This window comes from Equus caballus, chromosome 15 (genome assembly GCF_041296265.1).
Source record: "Equus caballus isolate H_3958 breed thoroughbred chromosome 15, TB-T2T, whole genome shotgun sequence".
In the NCBI taxonomy this organism is placed as follows: Eukaryota; Metazoa; Chordata; class Mammalia; order Perissodactyla; family Equidae; genus Equus; species Equus caballus.
The window spans coordinates 80,768,562-80,787,058 of record NC_091698.1 but is presented as its reverse complement, the minus strand read 5'-3'; positions in this window follow the sequence as shown (position 1 = coordinate 80,787,058).

The window sequence follows — 18,497 nt, the reverse complement described above, 5'->3', positions numbered from 1 at the left end:
CAGGGACTTTCCTGTGTTTAACATGCTCTGTGTATGGAGGGCTCCCTAGCTGATTTGAACAACAGAATTTTTTTCTCATGAGAGCTTTCATGGAACACATGTTAAAAAAAAACATGAATTAAAGAAATGCAAACTTTTGCAAACAGCACAATATCTTCCTCACTAAGCTTTTGTTGTGCATGGTAAAATATACTTAACATACAATTTACCATTTTAACCACTTTTAAATGTACAGCTCAAAGACATTAAGTACGTTCACATAGCTGTGTCACTATTGCCAACATCTGTCTCCAAAACTTTCTTCATCTTTCCATATCAAAACTCTGCACCCATTAAACAATAACTCTTCATTCTCCCTCTCTCCAGCCCCTGGCAACCACTATTCTACTTTCTGTCTCTATGAATTTGACTATTCTAGGTACATCAAATAAGTGGAATCATGCAGCAAGTTTGTGACTGGTTTATTTCACTTAGCATAATGTCTTCAAAGTTCATCCGTGTTGCGTCATGTATCAGAATTTCTTTCCTCTTTAAGGCCAAACAATATTTCATTGTATACGTATACCACATCTTGTTTATCCATTTTTCTGTTGATGGACGCTTGGGTTGCTTCCAGCTTTCGGCTGTTGTTAGCAATGCTGCTACAACTCACTAAGCTCTATTTACTGTAAACTTCACTCTGGTTCTATTTATGAAGCTGAAAAAACTTAGTCCAAAACTTTCCTTTCAACCAAAAGCTTCTTTCTGATGAATAAGGCTTTCTGGCTCTGACTAAGGTTTTTAAAAGCTTTAGAACGCCTGGTGTCAAAATTTCTCACAGGCGCTCTCTTCCACTCCTTCACGGGAAGCATTTGGCAGCCACATAGACCCATCCGAAGAGCACATGTAGCTGTCTGACTATTTCTACTCCCCTGCTCAGCTTTGTCCTCTTCCATAACAAGAAGTCACTTATATCCCAGAACTTCAAACCTAGATGAGGAGTCCTTAGAAACCTGATGTGGCCATCAGGCAATGAACTGCATGACTTTATCTTGAGGATCTGTTTTTTCTAATTGGAAGACTATATTCTCCTCTCAAGGGAAAGGGCCTTTCATCAAGTATTTAAAACCCTGCAATTAGCTTCTTTAATGGGACAAAATTTTATTGCTCTCCATCAAAGGTCTTTTAAGGCTTAAGAAACAAAGAGAAAGTATCATGTGTTTTTTAAAGTTGGAGAAGCATGAACTGGCACAACCTCCTGTTGTGTGCAATAGGAAGAAAGTACAGGGAAGATTTTAGGAATTAGCAGGAAGCCATGTTGGTCATCAGACAACACAGCGTGGGAAGGAAAGAGTCTAGGAAACACTAAAAGAAAAGCTTCTCTCTCCAGTTTTTCGAAAGTTAGATTATTAGCACCTTCTAAGAGATCAAGGGGAATGCTAAGAAGTCAAAAATATCTACTCCAAGTGCAGGACACACGGATCTAATTACACTTCCTTGTACTTGACACCCTCTTCTTCTTTAAGCCAAACCTTGCAGCTCCTGATAGCACTGATCCTAGGTACCCAGTGCTCTCCAAACCACCCAGATTGCCTGTCCTTTGAGATTTAAATAGAAGTGGATTGAACTTGATCCTGTATATGATGAGCATTCAGAGCCCTCCTTCCACTACTATTTCTGGGAATTATTAGAATTATATTCCACCTGGTTGTGGCTTGATTCAACTCCTCCTTTCACAGAACTCTGCAACATCTTCTCTCCTGCAGCCGTGTTTCTTCTCTACCTTGCCGCAACCCAAACCTGGAGCTCAGTCCCTTCTCCTCGTTTTCCCAAAGCACCACCATGCAGGCAGCTGTGAAGAGAAGAGTTTTATTGAAGATCTGGGGACACTGGCAGGGAGGTCACAAACCCCACAAACTCCCCAAGAATACAGAACTTCTCAGCTGCCTCCTCTTCTCGGCTGTTTGCATCTTTCTAGGTCCTTTCTCTAAAACACCCTCTCTCTTTCCTTAGATTATTCCTCGCACCTTTGGTGGATGGAGGAAGATGGAGGGGATGGGGGCTGTCCTCACCTTGTCCCTTCTTAGGTTGCCCTTGGACACTCAAAATTCTGCTCTCATTATTTGTACAGAATAGTTTCATCTTCTTTGATTGATGCCAGCAAATCCAGGAAATTCTCCCAGTGCTACTCTTTCATGTCAAAAAATAGCATATTACAATGTTTTGTTAAACACAGTCCTTTCAGTAATAGACAGAGTTTACTTTTCATTGTCAATATTAAGTCTAGTCTTCCTGATGAGAGCTGACCCTTGCTCAGAAGTAGCACAGCTTTCTAAAGATAGTGAGAGTTAGACAGAAACTGGGCAGAGCCCTGGTTGATTCTCTTGCTGGCAGGTTGCCTATGGAGGTGCAATCTATGGTCACATTGCAATTTCCTCATTACCTACCTGCACCTCCATGTCTTGTCTCTTTGTCAAGACTTCCCAACCCTCTCTTAGAAGCCCAGTCACATTTTCCCATCAAGCGTGAACTTCAAAGGGCTGCTGATTAAGGGCTCTCACCTCTGTACCCAAGACAACATTAAGAGGCCAAGAGAAAAAGTACTAAGATTCACATCTTGATAACACACAGGATAGTATTGAAAAAGGTGCACACAGGTGCACTGAGAAAAACCAAGTCTGAGAATTACAAAGAGAGATTCAACTCTTTTGGTGTCGGCTGTACAATTAAAATCCCACATGGTAGTTTCCAAAAGAATTTTCTGATTGATTCATCTGAGCTCCTCTCCCTGCTCCCTGCAGTTCTTCACTTTCTTATGGAAAATTCCACCTGACTGGCAGGCAGTAGGTACCAGAGCAGAGAGAAAACAGCTTCTGCTCCAGGAGGACTTCGGCTCTACTTGTTAGCACTGACCTCTTGGTTTTAGGATGCTTTTGAACTGACTTTGACACCTGCCTGTCCTTGTTGATTGGCCTCCCTGTCTTCACCCTGTCTGGGTCTCTCAAACTTTCTTCTTCTTCTCCACATTCAGCTATTCTCCCTGGAATTTCTCTTATCCACCTGGAGCCCATAGACAACGCTGTTAAACACTCACTCAGAGCTTTAGCGTTTCTTATTTTATACGCAATTCTGACAAGGCTTGTTATCTGCTTGGGGAACCTATGGCAGATTAGTGTTATTGGATTAAAATAGGTAGTGGTTTGATAAAGACAGGCAGATTGACAATACCCAGGAGTAACAAAAGACAAATTGACTTTAAAGGAGGAAACTATAAATCTTAAGTAGGAGACATGGAATCAGAAAAACAAAGGAATAGAGGGTCATCTGGCTTAGAAACAAGTTAATCTATATCCAAATGAACCCCAGAGAGTATCGCTATATTAAAATATAGTACAATAATGGCTGTTTCTATTGATGTTTAAAACTCAATAAGGAAAACAATTAAGTTTGGTATTCTCTCTTTAAGAAGGCAGGTAAGTAAACAATGTACTTTAGACAGACTTCTATTAAAACATTTAATATTATTAAAGTTATGTTCAAATCTGGGAGGAGAAAGAAAAAGAAAATGAATGTTTACTGAGTATGCAGCCATGTGCCAGATGTTATGGTAGGTGTGAATATATATATTGATTTCATTTAATTTAATCTCACAACAACCCTGACAAGTGTGTGCTTTGGGCAGTTTTTCTCTAAGACCTTGGAAATTGGAGATGTAAGTTTGCCCTTTGAGATGCAAAGGCAAGAACCCACTATTTATAGAATGAAATAGAGATCTATAGCATCAGCTAAGAAGCAGAATCCCTCCCAGGTCTTCAGAATTTGACTAAAATCTGGTGGGAGATGTTAAAGATCAGAAGGGAGGTTGGTCTGCCTTGAAAGCACAGAAAGGTTATTGCTCAGGGATACCATTTTGAAGAGTCCACACAAGCACTCCTCAGGGAGAGGGTGCCCAGGACCCTGGTCAGTCTGGCCCAGGGGGCAAGTCCATCCCTGTGTTACTCTTCCTTTGCTAATGTCACCTGCTCACTAAGCAACATGTGATAATTTGAATTCCCATGTGGCTTGACCACATTTGACAAAAGTGCTAGTCATGCTAATACTTGCATCTAGGCTTCTTGGCAGTGACTTCCTCATTGTAAACTGTTACATCAGCATTGTGATTTCTTAAATTCTCATCTTGAGATCTTTATTAGCATGAGTCAGCCCAGCCCCATCAATCCTAGCATATCGAATCCTAAGATGGTAAGCTAAGGTCCAACCAGGACCACAATGTATTCACCTGGGTAAATGGTATATTATGTTGTGACGCTTCTTCATGATGAGTCATTTGGGCTTTCCCAGGCAACACCCCTCACACCTTTCAATGGGTCTCATTCTTCAGTTCAGGAAATAGAACTTCTTTGAGAATTTTAAGCAAGAAGGGATTTTATTCAGAGAATTAGGTCTTTTCAAAGTCATTAGACAGGCTTAAGGATCAGGTTCCAGACTAGTCCTCCTGGAATAATCCCCAGAAATATAGACCTGATCTACCATGGGGACTACTCTTCTGAGACTGTCACCATAACCACAGAAACTAAAAGCCACTACTCTGCCAACTGCTTCTCAAGCAATGTGCCCCCGAAGCTGTAATCAGGATTAGAAGTCAGATTAAGAAGCCGTGGACACTACTACTCTTTTTCTATCCCCAGGAAGCTGAAGACTGGACCATGGAACCCTCTGCAGGAATGCCATATATTTCTACAACTTTCTTTCCAGGAAAAAGGTCTCTATTTCACCTCTAACTTTCTAAAAATCATACAAGTGTATCTAAATGGTAGAATCAAATTCACATCCTGAACTCTAACTAAAGAGAAGTCTGAGGAATGTAGTTTTTATTCTTCCAGTCTCTCCTAGTAAGAAGATGTTGAAATGGAGACTGAGAGACCCAATCCAGAGAATCTAGACAGACGCTTTTATCTCCATTTCACAGATGAATTTTCCAAGAGCCAAAGAGAATGAGTAACTTAAATAAGCCTATACCTAGTAAGTCGAAAAACTGGAACATAAACACAGGTATTTAACTCATATTCTTTTTACTCCACTGCTCTGATATTCACATATCTGGACAATTCACTTTTGCAAAGGACCCATGTCCTAAACATGAGGTAGCTGCCGTGTTCAGGTACAATCCTCTGTGGAGTCTTGCCTCTTCCTGGTACCACCACACATGTGCAGGACCCAGGAAGGCAGAGAGGAATAAATGCAGTGACATCAATGGCTATAACAATGCTGTGCCTCTTCCATGGACTCACTCATCTATGCTAAACCCCACAAGTGTGTCTCTAACTTTGCACTCTGATGTCAGCTCTGTCCCCTCCTTCTGAGCCTCAGTCTCTGCAAGTGTTCTCAGCCATCCCACTCTCTGCCTCTTCCTTCCAGCCTCCATGACACTTCTGGACTCCAGCTTAAGCCTCTGGGTGTGTATTACTCACATACTCCTCCTTAGAATGACTGGCCTCCCATCCTCATCAGAACTGGCTTGGCTCCTATTCTTCCCTGCCTGAGGGCCACTTACTAGCCTGGATAATATCAGTAATATCTGATAAATGAGGTCAGAGATAGGCAAAGTCCAGATTTACCTACCCTGGAGTCCATGGTAAGAAGTTTGCATTTTATTTTAAAATACATTCTGCGTGTGTGTGTGTGTGTGTGTGTGTGTTTAGAAGAATCAAAAATAGAAACCAGTTAAAAGGCTATTGCACCAACCCTGGTAAGAAATAATGATGGTGTATGTAGTGCGTGAATGATGACTCCTAAAAAGATATGTCTACATCCTAAGCCCTAGAACATGCGACTGTGACCTTATTTGGAAAAAGGGACTTTGCAGATGTAATTAAGTTATGGATCTCAAGATGAGATCATCCTGGATTATCTAGGTAGGTCCTAAATCGAATGAGAAATGTGCTTATAAGAGACAGAAGAGGAGAAGACACAGAGACAAAGGAGAAAGCCATGTGAAGATGGAGGCAGAGATTAGAATGATGCAGCTACAAACCAAGGAATGCCTGGAACCACCATAAGCTGGAAGAGGCAAGAAAAGATTCCTCCTCCCTAGGGCCTTCAAAGGGAGCCTGGTCCTGCCAACACCTTGATTTCAGACTTCTGATCCCCAGAACTGTGAGAAAACAAATTACTGTTGCTTTAAGCCACCTTGTTTGTGGGAATATGTTATGGCAACCCTAGAAAACTAATAAAGTATGTTATTTATATATTGTTGAATAACAAATTATCCCAAAACTTAGCGGCTTAAAATAATAAAATTTACCTTACACATTTATTTTCCAAGAGTGATTTAACTGGGTAATTCTGGCCCGGGGTTTCTTATGATGTTACAATCAAGATGTCAGCTGGGGCTAACATTATCCGAAGACTTGAATGAGGCTGATGGATCCACTTCCAAGATGTGTCACTCACATGGCTGTTGACTGAAGGCCTCCATCTCCCACCATGTGGACCACCAAAGGGATGCTTGAGTGTCCTCATGACATGGTAGCTGGCTTTCCCCAGAACTAGTGATTTCACATCATCATTTCCACCACATTGTATTCATTAGAAGTGAGTCACTAAGTATAACCCACATTCAAGAGGAGGGGAATTAAGCTCCAACCTCTGAAAGGAGATAATCAAACAATTTGTAAAAATATTGAAAAACAATCACAATAGCACAGACCAACGTGGTAAGAATGGAGTTGAATGGAAAGATTTGGGATACATTTTGAAGATATAGCTAATGGATTGTATGTAAGGTATGAAAGAAGGGAAAGAATTAAAATGACTCCAAAGTTTTGACCTGAACTGCTAGATGGATGGCAATACCACTTAAAGAGAGATGTATGGGTTTGGAGGATGGAGAGATCCAGAGTTCTGCCCTAGGTCTGTTATACTTATGATGCTTATTAAGTATTCAATTTTACTTATTAAGTAAACAGATTTACAAGATCAGAGATGAGAGGAGACATCAAAAATTGGGATATAAATTTAGAAGTCATCAGTGTAATGTTAGAAGGGCATGAATTTTGGAGGGTCAGGAGTGGAATGCCATAAACTCCTGTGTTTGTGTCCCCCCAAATATTCTTATGTTGAAATCATAATCCCCAATGTGATGATATTATGAGATGGGCCTTTGGTAGGTGATTATGTCATCAGGGCAGAGCCCTCATGAATGGGATTAGTGCTCTTAAAGGTCCCAGAGAGCTTCCTCGCCCTCTCCATCATGTAAGGGCACAATGATAAGATGGCCATCTGTGCACTAAGAAGTGGACTCTCACCAGAAACCAAATCTGCCACCACTTTGATCTTGGGTTTCTCAGCATCCAGAACTGTGAGAAATAAATGTTTGTTGTTTAAGCCACCCAGTCTATGGTATTTTTGTTATAGCAGCCCAAATGCACTAAGACAGAATATAAATGATATTTAAAATCATGCCACGGGGTCAGCCCCGTGGCTGAGTGGTTAAGTTCGCGCACTCTGCTTCCACTGCCCAGGGTTTCAAGTGTTCACATCCTGGGCGCAGACATGGCACCACTCATCAAGCCATGCTGAGGTGGCATCCCACATGCCACAACTAGAAGGATCCACAATTAAAAATGCACAACTTTGTACTGGGGGGCTTTGGAAGAAAAAGGAAAAATAAAATCTTTAAATAAAATCATGCCACTATTTGAGATATCCTGGGAAATAAGAAGAAAAGAGATGTCAAGATTACACTCTAGGGAATTCCAGGATTTAGAGGTTAGGATGAGCAGGAGTCAGAACGGAGACCAAGAAGCAGTGGCTAGAGAGATTGGGAAAAAACAGTGGAATGTGGTATTCTGGAACCAAAGTGAAGACCTATTTCAAATCCTGTTGAGAATTTGAGTCAGATGAGGGAAGAGAATTGACTGTTGAGGATAAGAAGATGGAAGTCTTTGTTGACCTTCACAAGAGTGGTTTCAGTGGAGGGATGGACTGGAGGAAGTTGAGGAGAGAATGGGAAGTGAGGATGTGGAGAAGAAAATATAGACAAGCATTTCTAGGAGCGTTGTTATAAAGAGCTACAGGGACAGGCAGTAACTGGAGTTGGTGTGGGACCACAGAGGGTTTCTTAAAAGAGAGAGCCTTAGATAGAAGCAGAAGCTGTTCACACACTGTGACAGAAGGGAGACTATTGCTGGTTGGTTGGTAGATTTGGTGGTGGGAAGATGAGACAGTTCTGTTTGGTCTATTTTCTCAGTGAAATGAGAAGTAATGTCATCAATGGAGAGGGAGCAGGGGCTTGGAAGTTGGCAGTTTCCAGAGGGTAAGAAATATGGATGAGTTGACTCAGAGTAAAAGAGTAATTGATGAGGAAAATGCAGTTAGGATGACTGAAGGCCCATATGAAATGTGTGGTCATGAATTTAGAGTGAGTCTGCAGGGTGGTGTGGATCCCCAGAGAAGGCAGAGAGTCAGAGTTAGCTGGGGCTGGGGTTTGCCAGCTGTGCAACGGGGTGGGGAGAGAGCATAACAAGAGAATCACCAGTGTGAGCAAGGAACTACTTGCGTAGTGTTAATGACAGTCCATGGAACCAAGTGGGATAAGCAGCAAAGTGAGGCCATGAGTGGGGGATGACAGGAAGTGAAAAAGCAGTGGATTCAATGGATCTTCACATGGTTAGAGATTTGTTCTAGTGGGGTTTTTGAGGTAGGTCAGAGGTAAGATTTTGGAAGAAAATCAATTCTTGTGGTGGCAGAATTTGACTTAAGATACTCTAGGACAGGGGTCGGCAAACCATGGCCTGCAGACCAAATCTGGTCCACCACCTATTTTTGCAAATACAGTTTTATTGGAAGAAAGGCATGCCCATTCATTTATGTAGTGCCAATGATGCTTTAGCGCTACAACAGAGTTGAGCATTTGCCACAAAGACTGCATGGCTGGCAGAGCCTTAAATATTTGCTATCCAACCCTTTACAGAAAATGTTTGCAGACTCATGTTTCAAGGAGTAGAATCCCACCCTTTGAATCCGTGCTCCCATGGATGGAACCAGCCCTCAGCAATCCATATTACCCCATCACACCAGGGATCTGAAGAGACACCTGCCCAGAGGCCAACCCTCCCCTCTGTGGAACAGCGACAACTGATGGGAAGGGAAAAGCTTCCAACATACAGTGACAAGTTGGGACCAGGACTTTTCAAGACCCAGAGGGAGCTGATGAGAACTGAGACTGGATGGCTTCTCTAGGTAGACATGGCATATCCTGGGGCAAAGGCATGTGTGTGCGAAGAGTGCATGTGTGATATGAACAAGAGTGTGGTATGAAGCGGGTAAAGGGAAAAGGCAGTAGAAATGGGGAGAGGAGAGCTAAGAATCCCTCTCCCATGGAACCACCAGCCACCATTCCTCAAGGCCTGGCAAGGAACCTCACCTCCTGTGCAGGATGGAGCAGCGAAGTGGGGAGAGTGGGACCAGGGATACAGTGCCTGGATTCCTGCGGCCACCACCAGCAGCCCCACCTAGTAAAAGTTTACAGGACAGGCCTAAGCTTTTCTACAAAGTCTGCTCACAAGGTCCCATATCAGGTCCCATTGAAGAGAAAGAAGTGAGAGTGAGACGGATCCCCTGAGATTTCTGACCCTGCACAGCTCGCAGAAGTTCATTCTCTATCAGAAAAATGAAGCAGCTCACCCCATGGGTTACTCCGTCATTGCTTAATTATCTCTCATCCCTTCTGGACTGTGAGCTCCAGGAGAGCAGGCTCGCAAGGATTTACTCAGCACTGACTCTCCAGTGCTTTGTGAATGAATTGCGGAAAGGCAGTTGCTTCCGTCAGCTAGAGGGGTTTAACCGCTTGGACCAAATAATAATAATAAAAACAAACACTGGTAAAGAAGTAACCCTGTGCCAGGCTCTGTTTTACCTTTTACATACATGTCTCAGTAATCCTCAGAACAACCCTATGAGGCAGGTGCTACTGTTATCCCTCATTTTACATATGAGTAAAGATGAGGCACAGAGAGGTTAAGTAACATACCCCAAGTCACAAAGTTAGTGAAGGAAACAGGACTCTAATCCATGCAGCCTGGCTCCAGAGACCACCTTGTAGTCCCTACTCCAGACTGCCTCCTACAATGTGCCATTCACTTCATTTACAAGATTTATTCATGCATTTATAAAGTGCCTGACAAGGGCCTAGCCCCAAGAGGCAGAAATAATTGGCTGAATTCTTTATCCCTCTCCTTTATCATCCAAGAGGGAGATAGGGAGCTGCAAATCACTGATAGCTCACCTGCTCCCATACACAGGAGTATTCCTAGAAGACCTCAGGGTAGGCAAACACCCTCACCAACATTTTTCTAGGATCCATGACTAAAGTCCATATTGGGCAGAGGGAGGGCGCAGACACAAGCAGGTGAGTGGTCAGCTCTGGGATATGTGGGGAGTGGGGGCAGAGCCTGGAAAAGTCCATAGAAGGGTCAGGGGTTGGACTGAAGCTGGAAAGGTGAGTAGGTGTTTGCAGGTAGATGAGAAGAGAAAGGGTCACCAGGCAGAGGCCACAGTCCCCAGATGCAAGGGGCCTGGAAGCAGAAGGGCAGAGTTCCCAGGGCTGCAGGAGCGGATGCTGAGTGGCTGGCACTGAGCTGTGTGTTCTTGGTAGACTGGGCCCTCTGGCCAGGCCCCGAGGTGATGCTGTTTCTCTAAGCCCTGTTCGTGGTCCCATCACGATTGCTCTGGAAACACAGCCAGGGTCCCTTCCCTCCTGTTTACAGCCCATTCAAAGATTCTCCCCAGATTCCCCAACACAGCAGAGAGCCTGGCACTGAGCAGTTAGGATTCCTGGGCAGCCAGGAAAACAAGGCCAAATAATGGGAATGGAACAGCCACTGAGATGCTCAGGGTGTCAGATGACCCAGCATCCTACTGAGGTCCACACCGTTGACTGAGCTGTTTTACTTTGCAAGACACTGTGCTTAGTGCTGACAAACGCGGTTCAAAATCATTGCATTCCATCTGCCAACCAATTTTTAGCAGGTGCTTTCCAAATTCCAGGTGCTGTGATGGGTACAGTGTGACCAAGAAAGACACATTCCTGTCCTTCCTGGAGTCTCTAATCTTGTGCGAAAGATGTACATTAAATAACTACTCTCACAAATAAATATTTAAATTAAATTGGTGAAAAGTGCTTCAAAGGAGAAGCAGCATAGCACCTAACTTGGTTAGGTCCTGGCCCGAGTAAGCGGCATTTAAGCTGATACTTGAAATATGAGAAGGTGTTGACTAAGCCAGAAGGGAAGGGAAGAGCATTCTAGAGAAAGGAACAGCATGTGCAAAGACAGCAGTGGGAGGAAATTTGGCATGTTTCAGGAACTGGGAAAAGACCAGCCTCACTGGAGTGCAGAGAGGGAGGCAGTGGATGAGGAAAATGAGGTTCAGAGAGGAGGCTGGGCCCTTTTTCTTAGGGCATATGATTGGATATTAAAACAATTGTTGTAGTTGCTGGGTGGCAGATGGTTTCAAGGGGACAAAGATGGAGTCCACTCTCTCCTCAAGGAACTCAGCACCTGCCAGGGAAGACAGATGTGTTCCACAGCCACCTCAGCACAGATCCGCCTTCTCATTAGCACTTCGCACAGAGGTGGAAATACAAATGTGGCCGGGGCCCAGAGGAAGCTGCTCACAGCCAGGCTGACCCTTGGACGGGAGGCCACTGAGACCATGGCCCTGCCTCCCCAAGGACAGATGAGGAGGGTTTCTGCCATCCCCCAGGAGGATCCCAATACTCTCCTGTCCAACTCAGCCCCTTTCGTGCCCAGCAAATCCTTGTCCAGATCCACCGAGGTGCCCGCTACAATCTCTGCACAGCTCCTCCTTCTCTTTAGAGATGGTGAAGCCCTTCACTCTCTTCCTTCCACGGGGGAGTAGACTAATATGGCTTCTACATTTGTCACTGAAATTGCAGCAACTCAGTCCTGGTAAACAGGATTTGAAGTAGGAACTAAAGGTAGGAGAGATTTGTGGAAGGAAAGAAAAGGAAGGGGATGCTATTGCTGCCTCTTTACTGGCCCCATAGATGCGGTTATTCCCCTGTTGACAACAGTGGACTCAGTAGGCATCCAGCTTTGGTGGATTTTCTTTCAGGTAATCGATAATGCCCCAGTAGGGCACGTAGTTAATTTGTTACCAGAAAGGAAATCTTCACCGAGCTAGGCACATTCCCAGAGTCCAATCAAGTCTACTCTCATTTCTGAGTTTATGAGCACATGGTCTCCTGTCTGCCTCTCTCGTCTCCTCTCCGTGGGGGGTAAGGTGGCATCAGATGCCTAAGGAGGTGTCGGTCCTCTGGATCTTCAGAGTGAAATGTCTACTGAACGGCTAAAAAATTACATTGCTAAGACCCCCTGCTTTTACAGCTGAAGTTTAGCACGTTATTATGCCAGGGAAGTCTCCCTTTCTTTATTCGGTCTTACCCAGGAATGGCGTGGAAGAAACAAGCACCCCACCACAAACAAAAGTTCCCTTCCTTCCTCCAATGCTCACTCTCTCCTCCCTTCCCTTTTCCCACGCCCTCTCCCTTTCTCTCTCTCGCTATTACTCTATAAATGAGTGTGCGTGTGTGTGATTAGTCTGACCACCCTCCTGCCACCTGCTCCCTCCCTTCACCTTTCCCACCTTCTCATGAGCCTGGAGTGCTCCTCCCCAGAAGCTTCTTCATCTCCACCTGATCAACCCGCTGTGCTGAGACCAGCATATTTCCCACGTTTAAAATCGCCACGCCAGTAGTCATTGATTGTAGGTGGCCCCAAACATTGAGGAACGCTATGGGATAGCCCATCAAGCTAAACATTTACAGAACACGTCCCAGCTAGAGCCTCTGTCCACACTCTGAATTAGGCAGAATCCCGGTGTGTCTGGAAGATTTTCTGGCAACAGAAGCTTGTTTGCTGGAGGAACAGAGTTGCCTCCTGGGCCTGAAGCTTTCCTAAGGGAACAGGGTCAGGAAGACAACATGCAACCCAGTAAGGAAAGCTTTTGTTCTAGGCGTAGAGATAAATTCAAAATCCCTGCAGAACCATCCTCCAATGCCGCTTTCATTGCTCATAACTGATTCTCAGGGAGAAAACAGCAAATCATGAAAGAAAACCAAGCAAAAGGGACATTTTCAGAGAACTCCATAAGATGTTGCAGTGCTGACTTTGGCATGGCAGGGCCAGACAAACTCTGGAGCTTGAGTGCTGAAAAGATGGTAGGGCTCCCTGCCCTCCCACCACCTTTTCAAATGCTCTCAAGTGTGCATGCCTGCTGAATCTTTAAAACTCTTGTTTCTGTGGATGCTATAGCTGCTGGGTGAACATTTGATGAAAAGCAAGATATATACACCATCTCAAAATATCTTTCCACAAATTACTCATTAATTACAAAGGGAAAAATAATAACTACAGTGGAGAAACCTGGAGGACATCACCTTAACCCAGTGATCAAATCAAACATCAGTGATAACAGAAAAACCAACACCCTGTGCTTCTGATACGATGCACCGAGAAGGAAACAGCATCACTTTGGTGGTATTCTCATAAAAAATACATCATCTGAATATAATCATAAGAAAACATCAGACAAACCCAAACTGAGAGATGTCCTTCAAAACAACTGGTCTATAACTATCAAAAGTGTCAAGGTCATGAAAGACAAGGAAAGGCTAAGAAGCAGGTCCAGATTAAAGCAGACGTGACAGCCACATCCAACATGTGATCCTAGATTGGATCCTCAATTGGGGAAAAAATAGCCATAATCAACATTATTGGGACAATTGTCACAAACAAATATGGACTGTGGATTATAGCAATGTTAAATTTCCTAAATTTGATCATTGTACTGTGATAATATAAGAGAGAAGAACATCCTTGTTCTTAGGAAATTCACATGGGAGTATTTAAGAGTAAAAGCACATGATGTGAACAATTTACTGTCAAACAGTTCAGAAAAATAATAACGTGTGTTGGGAGAGGAGAAAGTAAATGGAACAAAAATGAAGAAGGAACATTCTTCTGTATTCTGGTCGCAATCTTTTGTTTTGGTTTCGATTTTGCTCTTGATTTCAGTTTTAGGGTGCCTACTTTGCAGCTGCCTGGGCACATGTTGAATCTGCCTGTTGGAGTAATCCATCCAGGTGTCAACAGGGGCAGAGAAGCCTTCTGCCACCTCAGACCTAGAACACACGTCGCTTTGTCAGTGGCAGGATTAGGGTGGGGTGAAGGAGGCACTTGCCTTGGGCACAACCTTTAAGAGGGTGACAAAAAACTCAGCAATCAACATAAAAAACTATTTTCATGCAATATTTTTAAAAATCAAAAGCAATGCAAAAAAATCCTTGATCAACAAAATATCGAAATTTTAAATAAGACAGGCTCCAACAGTGCCATGCCAGACAGAGGTTTTTAATGGTTAGATTTTTTCCAGAAATAGATTTTGGAGATGCTATAGATGACTTTGCTTCCATCAAAGCCAGGAAAACAAAAGTATAATGAATTCTTTTGGGGGGGGGTATAAATAAAATATTTAAACTTAAAATAATGTTATGAGTTTTAATGTACCTGATTCAATTTTTCAAAATTTGTTCAACTTCTTTAAGGTTTTAGAAAAAAGAAAACATCGAAAGATAAGTAAAACCACGTTTATAAGGCTGCACAGTTTTCCTTTGGCCCCAGGCACCTGTATGGCTCAGTGTGGTGCTAGCTTTATTAATGAGGAAGAATGTAACTCAGCATTGGCCATCCCCCCAGGAGCCCGGAGGTAGCAGAGATAGAAGGAGACAGCTCAGAAGACCCCAGAAGCCATGCTTAGGCCTCTTCATACAGAACAGAGTGGAACCAGAGAAGGAGGAGAAAAAGAAAGAGGTGAGAATTACAGAGTAACTGAATAGACAGGCAAGATGCCTGCAGGGGTGTAGCGGCTACCTTTCAGGAGGCTGATGGTCCAGTGCTGGAAAGTGAGAACCAGAGCCAGAGAAACTGGGTTTCACACTGATGGAATAATGAACTCACCATGGTAGGACAGCAAGTACAAGCCCACAATCGCTCAGCCTGGGTCTGGTTTCCTGCCAGATGTAGGTGGTATGTTAGTTTCCAAACAAATCATTTTCCTCTTGACTGCCCTCCTCACAGGTGGAAAAGGAGCAGGATGGTTTAGTCTCAGCAGCTTTTTCTCCCCACCCTTTCTCTCTCACTTTTCCCTCCTACAAATTCCTATCACTCCCAGCTTCCTTCTCTTCTTTCACTCTAACCCTTCTCCAGCCTCCATATCCACATCCTTTATTCCATCTGTGGGGAAAATGGCAACAGAGTGGGGGCTAATGTATGCTCCCACTCTGTGACTTAATAAAAATGCCAATAAATTGGACCCTTAAATTTAACTCCTTAACCAAGACTTTCCATGCTCTGGACTTGGAAAAGCATCTGCATGGGAATAGCAGGTGGAGACTGTTATGGAAATATAAGACCCAAGATTTGGAATTTTAAAAATAAGACTCTTATTTGCAAAAGCTGCTTTGCAGGAAGAAAGATGGTGGGCTTTTACCAGCTTAGGGCATTGATTACCAAAGCCTGAACGTATCAGTGTTTCTTTCTTACATAAATAAAATCCAAGAATCCTCTGAGAATGTCCTTGAGGTCATCAGGGCAGAGGTCGTGGAAGGGGAGATAAGACCTCATGATACTCAGCAGGATGGTGGGATTAGATTTTGCCATCGTAAATTAGATACTTTCCAAATAGGCTATTTGACATAGGTGCTGATAACATACATTCAAAAGAGGACATATATTTGCCCAGTAAATACTAAAGATCTATAAAGTTTCACAGTATTCGTCCAAGGGAGAATACATTGAAGCTCCATAAAAGAGTCAAAATATTTTTCCAGGAGAGTAAAGGGTAAACATCTGTGTCAGAGTGAAAGCGTTTGTCCAGGGGAATAAAACATTAAAGACTCCATGTTGGTTGAGATTTTATCTTTTAGAATCAACTGGAACTGGCCTGGGCAAATTGGAATGTAAGCTCATGCTACACTTATACCACATTTAATTGCATTAGTTACTCTGACTCATTTACCAAGAAACCCATTAGGTTGCCAGATTTGAATTAGGCTGAGAGCAAGAGAAGCCTCTGCAATTCGTCCAATTAGTGAAAGCTGCTCGGCCACTTGGGCCTTATAACCCAGAAGATCCAGTGATGCTCACGGTGTCTGTGACAGATAAGGATTCTGTTTGGAATCTCTGACAAACCCCAGTATCAGTACAGAGCTCTAAGGTTTTGGAGCAAAGCCATGTCCTCCTCTTCAAATGACTATTCTCCTTTGAGAAACAGCTCCTGACTTACTACTGAGCCCTAGTTGAGACTGAACGCCTGACCATGGAGCCCAAGGCACAGTTCAGTCACAGATGCTCATATGAGCTGGGTGTTATCTGAATCCCAGTTTACAACATTGGGCCTGCACAGCAGCATGCCGTAACTGAGTGGAAAAGGCCCTGAAACATAAGCAAGTAGCATCAACAGGTGGCTCAGTCTCCCTTGGCACTTACTCCACCTCTATTGCTGCTGCAATTGGAATCACATCTGATTAAGTTTCCCAAAATGCACATTCTCCAAACCTGTCTGCTGTCTTGCCAGGCCAACAGGTAAGTTAGGGAGGGATATGGAAGGAATCACCATCCCTGCATCTTTCAAGTCTTTGATGGTGGCACAACTATTGCAATTCACGCAGCTATTGGTAGGGAGAGGAAGTCCCAGAGCTTCTGCTTGGATCTTCTTACCTTAATAGCCCTCAGCCCATAAGTCAGGGAACCAACATGGTGATTTTGCCAGTTACCAGCAGCTCAACTCCATTCATGCATCCAGGAACTTAGGAAATAACCCTGAGGTAAATGCAAAGACTCTCTAGGCCCACTGTGAGATGGATTTAGACTAAAACTCCATTTGTCACCCAACCTCCATAAGCCCCCACTCTGGCAGACTATGGATGCAGTTCAGGTACCAAGGAATTAACATGAATTCCAACTTCTTGTCTAAAGTTCGTAAAGATATAGTTATTTCTCTTTCCTCAATTCAGTCATCTTGACATATGGATGCAGGTCATTTGGGGAAATCCTGGAGGAATATTTACACTATATAACCATTGTAGTGTCACAGGCTCCTTCTTCAAGGAGCGTCAATCTCTATTTTCATTCAAGAGGCTCCTTGTCTCTAACCGGCTTGAGTCTGGGATCAGGGTGAGAGGACACAATTCTACTGTAGTGACACAAGTTCAATGCCTACTGTCCAGATCTCAAATAGTTCTGATTAGTACTTTAGTTGGCTGCGCGTCTATCAGTCCTAAGGATACTGATCAAATAGCCACAATGGGTCACAACATTCAGATTGCTGCTCCACCCCTGCTGACCATTTCAGTAACTGGGCCCACATTGTCTCAGGCAGTTAGCTGCTGCCCCTTGGTCTCAGCCACTCTAGGGGTGTCATTGTAATGGTGACATCTATCACTTTCATGCCCAGCCAGCAGGAGACAGACAGTACTGAGCTTTGTGGAATGATCATGATTTCCTCATCAGTGCATTTCTCAAAGCTTTGTGTCTTCCTGGGGACATAGTGGAATGTGGGAGGGTCACACCTGAAAAATTTATTTCAACATTCCTCTCCCTAAGCCTTTAGATTCCTTCCTTTCCATTACACCAAAGAAGTTATGGCACCAGTTTCATGGAATTAGGCCACCACTGAGTCTGGTTTTCAGTCAACTAAAACAAACTGATTGTAACCAGTCCAGCTGCTCAAGATAGCACACATTTCAAAATTGCTGGTAATTGCGCCAATATCTACATGCAGTTTGATCCACAATAATGGGCCATCATTCTCGGTAGCAAATACTGTATCAGTCGGGATTTAGTCAGAAAAGTGGAAATCTTCGTAGGTGTTTTCAGCACAAAGTCATTTCATACAGGAGATATTGTTTAAAAGTGTTAAAAGGACTAGAGGACCAAAGTGGGGAGAAAGGAGAGAGGTCCTGTTACCCAGAGATCAGGCACTGCAAGAAGTCACTACCATCTTTATTGGTCAGCCTGGGCTGCCATGACAAGGTTAGAAAAGCTACAGCAATCATCAAGGGGAGGGATAATGGCAGCTGAAATTGGGGTGATATCTGTGGAGGTGGTTAGCAGAGGGATTTGTTGATGAATTGGATGTGGGGTGTAAGAGAGGGAAGTTGTGGATGGTTCCAAGATGGCTCAGTGGCGATTCCCAACACAAAAGCCAGAGTGGCCCTTGATCCATGGACCTCTTCTCTTCCTCTCTACATTCACCCCCAGAGTGATCTCGCTCAATCTCATGGATTTAAATACCATACATTGCTGCATATTCCTCCAGCCCTGATATCTAACTCAAACGTAGTCTCTTCAGACTTGTATATTCAACTGTCTTCCCTCAAATTTCACTTACATCAGTAACAGATATATCAAAGATATTACATCCCGGGGCTGGCC